The sequence below is a fragment of the Choloepus didactylus genome, chromosome 3 (genome assembly GCF_015220235.1).
Source record: "Choloepus didactylus isolate mChoDid1 chromosome 3, mChoDid1.pri, whole genome shotgun sequence".
Taxonomy (NCBI): domain Eukaryota; kingdom Metazoa; phylum Chordata; class Mammalia; order Pilosa; family Megalonychidae; genus Choloepus; species Choloepus didactylus.
Window position 1 is genome coordinate 112,179,431 of NC_051309.1, and position 8,726 is coordinate 112,188,156.

Sequence of the window (8,726 nt, forward strand, 5' to 3'; positions counted from 1 at the left end):
ATCTTTTTTCTTGAGTGTCTCTTCAGTTAGGTCATTTCTAGTGTATAGGAACATTACTTATGTGCATTAATCTTGTATCCCACTACTTTGCTAAAATTATTTATTAGCTCAAGTAGCTGTGTTGTCAATTTCTCAGGGTTTTACAGATATAAGATCATATCATCTGCAAATAGTGACAGTTTTGCTTCTTCATTTCTGTGCCAGTTTGAATGTATTATGTCCCCCCAAAAGCCATTATCTTTGATGTAATCTTGTGCGGGCAGATGTATCAGTTTTGATTAGATTGTGATTCTTTGAGTGTTTCCACGGTCATGTGCCCCACCCAACTGTGGGTGATGACTTTAATTGGATAATTTCCATGGAGGCATGGCCCCACCCATTCAGGGTGGGCCTTGATCAGTGGAGCCATATAAATGGGCTGACAAACAGAAGGAACTCAGTGCAGCTGAGAGTGACATTTTGAAGAGGAGCTACAGCCAAGAGGGACACTTTGAAGAAAGCACAGGAGCTGCAGATGAGAGACAGTTTGAAGATGGCCGTTGAAAGCAGACTCTTGCTCCAGAGAAGCTAAGAGAGGACAAATACCCCAAGTGCAACTAAGAGTGACATTTTTGAGGAACTGCAGCCAGAGAGGAACGTCCTGGGAGAAAGCCATTTTGAAACCAGAGCTTTGGAGTAGATGCCGGCCACGTGCCTTCCCAACTAACAGAGGTTTTCTGGACACCTCTGGACATCCTCCAGTGAAGGTACCCAATTGCTGATGTGTTACCTTGGACATTTTATGGCTTTAAGACTGTAACTGTGTAACCAGATAAACCCCCTTTATAAACGCCAATCCATTTTTGGTGTTTTGCATCCTGGCAGCATTAGCAAACTAGAACACTTTCCAACTTGGATGCATTTTATTTCTTTGTCTTGCTGGATTGCTCTGGCTAACACTTCTAGCACAATGTTGAATAACAGTGGCAACAAAAGGCATCCTTGTCTTGTTCCTGATCTTAGTGGGAAGGCTTTCAGTCTCTCACCATTGGGTACTATGCTGGTTGTGGGTTTTTCATATATGCTCTTTATCATATTGAGGAAGTTCACTTTACATTTTAATATGTGGAAATATTTGTCTGAATTTTAGAAAAACAAATTCAGCATTGGAAACTATCTGCTTCTAACCAAGATGGAATAAAAGGAACAATATTTATTTGCCTACTTTAGACAACTAGAAAACCAGACAAAATATATCAAACATCGGTTTTCAGCCACTGGAGAAAGGTAGCATGGGACTAGACTACCTGAGAGAAGGGAAATAAAGTGAACCCTATAAATGTACCAGTATATTGACTGGAGGTAGCTTCATCCTGGAGGGAGAAGGAGCCCAAACAGACATGTGGCCCCTCTAAATTGAAGAGATAGAAATTTAACTTTGGAGAGATCAACATGGGTAGAATTTGTTGGTAGAGTCCTGAAGATGAGGGGGCTGCAAAGAGAAACACTGAAAATTTCTGATGGGTCTACCCAAATCATTGGCTGAGTAGTAATCAGTGCATGCCTGAGAAGAAACTACCCAAGTCTACTGGAAAGGACTAAGCAAAAACAATTTCTGAAGATGCCACACAGCCTTGAGAATCATTTGTGTTCCCCCTGTCCACACTGAAAGGACCTTGTAATACACTCAACATTTGATACAATCTAAGGAAAAATATCACCTTAGTATTTGAGTTGAATTGGTCCTAGACTAAAGATTGCTCTGGACCGGCCCTACAAACTTAAAAGCAAGCCTGTATTTCTAAATTCTGAGATGCTGAGCTCTTTGTATATAACCTGATTGGTCCCTGGAATTTCAAGTATTTGTGTGACATGACACCTGAGACTCAGAGCCAGAGTCCGGCAGCTATGAATGTTAGTATTATGCCATACGGCAAATGTTAAAGAGGCTGAAAAGAGATCAGACTTTAAGTAGAGATATGAACGAAATGGATTTGGTTAGGACTAGGATAAATCAGACTAAAGGATAAAGGACGATATTGACAGTGTTTTAAAACTTCAACTTCTGTGTGAGAACAAAGGAAGAGATGTTTATTTGGTGCAAAATCTATACTTTCTGTAGCACAGTGTATAATTTAACTTATATGGTCAGTTTATTCAAACACGATAATTACCTGGAACTTTGAATAGGGAGTGAGATCTGCTTGGCTTGTACAGGTTAGTGTGAAGCCCTGATACATCCCAGAGTAATCTGGGCAGAGAATAAAAATATATTTGCAAAGCCCCCTTGAGGGACTGGGTGAACATGGAAATACTAAACTTCCCCACCTGGGGAATTAATGATATTCTTCCAAGCATTGGGGACTTCCAAGCCCTTGATCTTGGGGCTTGCCCTTATGAAGCTTGTTATGGCAAGGGAGTGACCTACTTATACTTGTGCCCAAGAGTCACTCTCCAGATAACCTCTTTTGTTGCTCAGATGTGGCCTCTCTAAGCCAACTCGGCAGGTAAATTCACTGCCCTTCCCCCTACATGGGACATGGCTCCCAGGGGTGTAAATCTCCCTGGCAATGTGGGAAATGACTGCCAGGGATGAACCTGGACCTGGCATTGAGGGATTGAATAAACCTTCTTGACCAAAAGGGGAAAGAGAAATGAAACACAATAAAGTTTCAGTGGCTGAGAGATTTCAAATGGAGCTGAGATGACATTCTAGAGGTTATTCTTAAGTGTTACATAGCTAGCCCTTTTTAGCTGTGTATCCAATCCAAGTGTGTTGGAATAGCAAGGAAATACCTGAAACTGCTGAACTGCAACCCAGTAGCTTGACTCTTGAAGATGACTGTATAACTATATAGCTTATACTGTGTGACCATGTGATTGTGAAAACCTTGTGTCTCACACTCCCTTTATCCAGTGTATGGACAGATGCGTAGAAAAATGGGGACAAAACTAAATGAATAATAGGGAGGGATGGGGATATGGGATGTTTTGGGTGTTCTTTTTTACTTTAATTTTTATTCTTTTTTTCTTGTGGTAATGAAAATGTTCAAAAATTAATTGTGGTGATGAATGCACAACAGTATAATGGTACTGTGCACAACTAACTGTATACTTTGGATGATTGTTTGGTATCTGAATATATCTCAATAAAATGAAATTTAAAAAAAACCTAAAAAAAAGTCTCAAAGAATGCAAGTGATTCTAAGTAACTTAACTGTGTGCCAAAAAGAAAAGAAAGAAACATCACTTTTTATCATTGGTATCATTGGAATATAATAAAATACAGTAACCAACAATGTAAAATTCACAGTTCCTAACATCAAATAAGAAATTACCAGACAGTGAGAAATAAGAAAATATGACTTATAACCAGGAGAAAAATCCATTAATAGAATCAGAAATTACAGAGTGGAACTAGCAAACAAAGATGTTAAAAAAAGTCATTATAAATATGCTTTATCTGATAAGAAGGTAGATGAAAACACAAGCATAATAACAAATAATAGAGGTTATAAAAAGACTCAAATGAGATCTCTAGGGACTAAAAGAAATATTTTTGAAGGAAAAAAGGGAACACTGGATGGGATTAGCAGCAGCACAGAAAAGACTTAAATGAACTTGAATAAACAGCAATAGAAAACATTCTAAATTAAACCCAGAGAGAAAAAAGACTGAAAAAATGGCTATTGTTTTTCCAATTTTGATAAAAATTACAAAACAACAGATCCAAGAAGTTCAAAGAATACCATGCAAAAAAGCACAAAGAAAACTGCGCCAGGTACCTAATAATCAAATTGTTGAAGTGGTGATAATGATAAAACTTTAAAAAGCCAGAGGAAAAACACACGTTAAATACAGAAGAGCAAAGGTGAGAATGAGGACACACTTCTTATTAGAAACTATTCAAACCAGAAAGTGGAGAGACACTTTTAAAATACAGAAAGAAAAATGTGGTAAACATAGAATTCTTTATCTACTGAAAATATTTTTCAAATATGAAGGCTCAAGAGAATTTTTCCATCAAGCAAAAATTGAGAGACTATGGCCAGCAAACCTGAACTACAGGCAATTTTAAAGAAAGTTCTTCAGGCAGAAGGAAAATTGTGCCAGATGAAATGTGGACCTGCACAAAAATTTAAGAGCTCCTGAAATTGTTAATGTGTAGGTAAATAAAAAATACATTTTTCTGAAGTTTTAATCTCTTTAAAAGATAATTGTCAGTTTAAAGCAAAAAATAACAGCAAAGTACTGTGGGGCTTATAACACAAGTAGAAACCAAATGTATGAGAACAATAGCACAAAGGTCAGAAGGGGGAAAGAGAAGCATACTGTTATAAGGTTCTTATGATATATATGAATGGCATAATATTATTTGAAGGTGGACTATGATAACATAAAGTTGTATACTGTAAACCTAGAGCAAACACTAAAAAAATAAAGTGAAGAGGTTTAGCTAATAAGCCAACAATAAAATAATTAATTAAAAAGAAGCTGGGGGGTGGGGAGAAGGAACAAAGACAAGATGGTGCAAACAGAAAACAAGTTACAGATTTAAAGCCAACAATATTGATAATTATATTACATCTAAATATAAACTCCAGTTTAAAAGACACAGATTGTTAGGTTGGATAAAAATGTGAGTCCCAAATATGCATTTAAAATAACTCACTTTAAATATAAAGACACAGATAAGTTAAAAGTAAAAGAATATAGACTGTATACCAGGAAAACATCAATCAAAAGAAAGCTGGAGTGGCTCTATTACTATCAAACAAAATTTATTTCAGAACAAGAAATAATACCAGGGGAAGACATGGATACACTTAGCAGCCATCTTCCAGCCTTTTCCTATGCCTTTTCTTTTCCCTTCTTGCTTTTTTCATGCAGGTGTTTGGTATGCGTTCCAGTTTGCTAATGCTGCCATTATGCAAAATACCAGAAATGGACTGGCTTTTATAAAGGAGATTTATTTGCTTACAAGTTTACACTACTGAGGCCATAAAAGTGTCCAAACTAAGGCATCAACAAGAGGATACCTTCGCTAATGAAAGGCTGATGGCATCCAGAACACTTCTGTCAGCTGGGAAGGGTGGCATCTGCTGGATCTTTTCTCCTGGGTTCTAGTTTCAAATGGCTGTCTTCAAAATGTCTCTGGCTTTTGTTCCAGCCCGTGTGTCATCGCTTCTTTCACCCAGGACACTTCACTCTAAATGTCTGGGGGTCATCTCTTTAGCTTCTTAGGTCAAACTCTGGGCTTAATCTCTTAGCTTAACATCTTCAAACTCCTTCTGACTGCATCTCCAAACATCTCTAAGCATTAGGAAGCATTGGCTCTGGAGCTCTGGTAAGTATTCAAGTGAACTAATCAAGACCCACCCTGAATAGGTGGGGTCCACATTTCCATGGAAATAATTTAATCAGAGGTTCCACCCTAATCAACAGACTAATCAGTCTGCCCCACAAGACTGCATTAAAGAATATGGCTTTTCTGGGGGACATAATATATCCAAACCAGCCTAGTATGTTTCCATTTGTTTGCTGCTTGCAGGTGTTCAATATGTTTCTATATCACAAGAAACTGCAGGCAGCTGGGGGAAGACATTAAATTGTAAACTGCTCCAGCTGCTTGCCAGGGCAAAAAGGTTGCTCATTGGCAAGGCTCCCTCCCTTGGAATGTATAAAAGCCCAGTACCTGGGCAGTGTAAGTGTCACTCATCTCCAATGTGAAGTATCATGTGCAGAGCTGCCATCCACTGACCCTGACCCAAGCAGTTGGCCTCCCAAGGGGACCAAGCCACAGTGGGATCTTTTCCCCTACTCTTTTGGACCTTCTGTGCTGTGTAAGTAATAAAGAGGTCATTTGCTGTGAGTTTCTGTTGTGCCTGAGCCTGTGCTCCCATGGCACACCATAAAGCAACTCTCTCCACAAGAGGGACATTTCATAATGATAAAGTAGTCAATTTATCAAGAGAACATTCTCCTAAATATGTATATACACAATAACAGAGTTTCAAAATATGTGAAACAAAAAAACTGAAAGGAGAAATACATTAATCCATAATTTAGAGTTGCAGATTTAACATTTTGCTCTCAGTAATTGATAGAAAAAGTAGACAGAAAATCAGTAAGGCTATAGAAAACTTGAACAACACTATCAATCAAATTGACTTAATTGAAATTTATAGAAAACTTTCCCCAACAATAAAATATACATTCTTTTTAAATGCACATGGAATATTCACCAAAATAAACAATATTCTGGGCCACAAGAAGTCTGTATAAATATAAGAAATTTGAAATCATATGAAAAATATTTTCTGATGAAAATGAAATTAGAAATCAATAGTAAAAAGAAATCTAGAAAATCCTCATATTTGGAAACTAAGTAGCACACTTCTAAGCATACAACCTAAGTATAAATAAGTGTGCTTGCTATGTCAATGAAGCTTTAAGACAATATTTTTTGGCCTCCCTTCCAACCAGATATCAGCCCCAAGTTCCTTCTTATTTAGAAATTCTGTGAGTGCCACTAGGCATGCTTTTATCCTTACTTTGCAAATGAAAATTAAGGACCATGGAAATTAAATAATATACTCATATCAAAACATAAGTAAATTACAGCAACAGTCCTCAAACCCAGATCATCTGATTCCAAAACTGTTCCTCTTTTTAACTATTTCACATCCTGGCCTATCAAACCAATGAGGGAAGGGATGACATTTTTTATTTGAAGCTCTTCCAACTCTCAACTACACAAGTACAGAGAATATAGTTGATAATGTATTTGCTGAATGACTATGACAAATAATTAATTAATCACATGATAATAAAACATTCTTAGTGATAGTATTTACCCATTTGAGGCATGAAAATAAGCCCAAAGAATTTGAGTTAGTATATTTTAAAACTAGTTCCACAGAATATCTGATATTTTAGGACAATACATTTGAAAACTATATTACAATAATTTACACAGGTTTTGTTAGAATATATTCTCAGAAAACCCTTAAGTGTTCTATGGCTTTGGAATGATAATATCTGCCATTTTCCCAAAGCAAAGAAAATTGAAAAAAAAAAAACCCATGAGATCCACAACATATCAATCAGGATGGCTAAAATTAAAAAAAAAACTGACAAAACCAAGTATTGATGAAGATACCAAGTAACAGGAACTTGCATGTTTTGATGGGAGAAGGCTAAATAGTACTGCCACTTTGGAAAACACTTTGGCAGTTTATTATATAGTTAAACATACCTTTACCTTATGACTTATAAACCCTGGCCCTAGATTTACCAAAGAGAAAGGAAAACCTATGTCCATTCTCGACCTATATGTAAATGTCTATAGCAACTTTATTCACAAATTGCCAATACCGAGGAATAAACAATTTGATTCCTCCACCCAATGGAATATTACTCAACAAAAGGCATGCTCTTAATCTTAATCTATATTCCTCTGGGTGTGAACCAATTTATAAATAGGAACCTTGAAAGATGTATTATCATTAGGTGTGGTATCACTTGTGATTGGATCTTTGAAGATTCTATTTAGACATGGTGAACCTTAATCCATATTTTTAAAGCCTTAGAAAGAGAAGTCAGAGGAGGGGCCAGTAGCTGGAAGTCAGTGGAAACCAGAAGAGCAGACACAAGGAAAGAGAGATCTCCATGTGCGGGAAGCAGACACGCAAGGTAAAGAGTCTCAAGGATTGCGGCAAGCCAGCACCAGAATGCTACAGACTTTAGGGAGAAAACAAGGCCTGGCTGATGCCTTGATTCTGGCCTTTTAGCCTCTGAAACCATAAGCCAATAAATTGCTGTTGTTAAGCCCTCCCATTGTGCCATATTTGTATAGCTACCTGGAAAACTAAGGCAGTTTTTAGTAATGGAACATGAAGTGCTGCTATTACAAATACCTAAAAATGCGGAGGTGGTTTTGAAACTGGGTAATGGTTATTGGCTGGAAAATTTTTGAGGTGCTTGGCAGAAAAAGCGTAGATTGCTTTGAAGAGACTGATAGTAGAGATATGGATATGAAAGGTGTTTCTAGTGAGGGCTCAGAGTAAGTGAGAGCAATAGAAAAAGTTTCTGTCATCTTAGAGATTCCGTGATGCATCATGAACAGAATGTAGGTAGAAATATGGAGGTTAAAGATATTTCCAGTGAGGCCTTTGAAGGAAATATTGAAAGCATTATTGGAAACTGGAAGAAAGGCAATCTTTGTTATACAAAGTGGCAGTGCACTTGGCAAAATTGTGTTGATACAAATGGAGGGCAGAACTTGTAAGCAAGGAACTTGGATATTTAGCTAAGGATATTTCTAAATTAAGTGTGGAAGGTAGAGGCTGGTTTCTCCTTGCTGCTTATAGTAAAATAAGAGTGGCAAGGAATAAACTGAGGTCTGAATTGTTAAGCACAAAGGAAACAGCAACTGGTGATTTGGAATATTCTTAACCTATCCATACAATGTATTCTGAGACTAGGGTCAGAAAGAGCTCTATCAGGGCCCTCCCTGAGCTCCTGGGAGGTGAGTTTCCAAAGAACATGGCTCCACACAAAGGTGTAGGTGAACCATACTTTGCTAAGGAGATTAGGAGTATGACTCATGGACCCTGGACCCCAGTCAGCCATCTAAAAGGAAGTCACATTTGATTTGAAAATGCATTTTTCCAGGAAGTATCTGTGGAAGATCCTGTTGTCTGATGGTTTGGACCCCTTTGAACTATATGCAAAACTGACAAGGT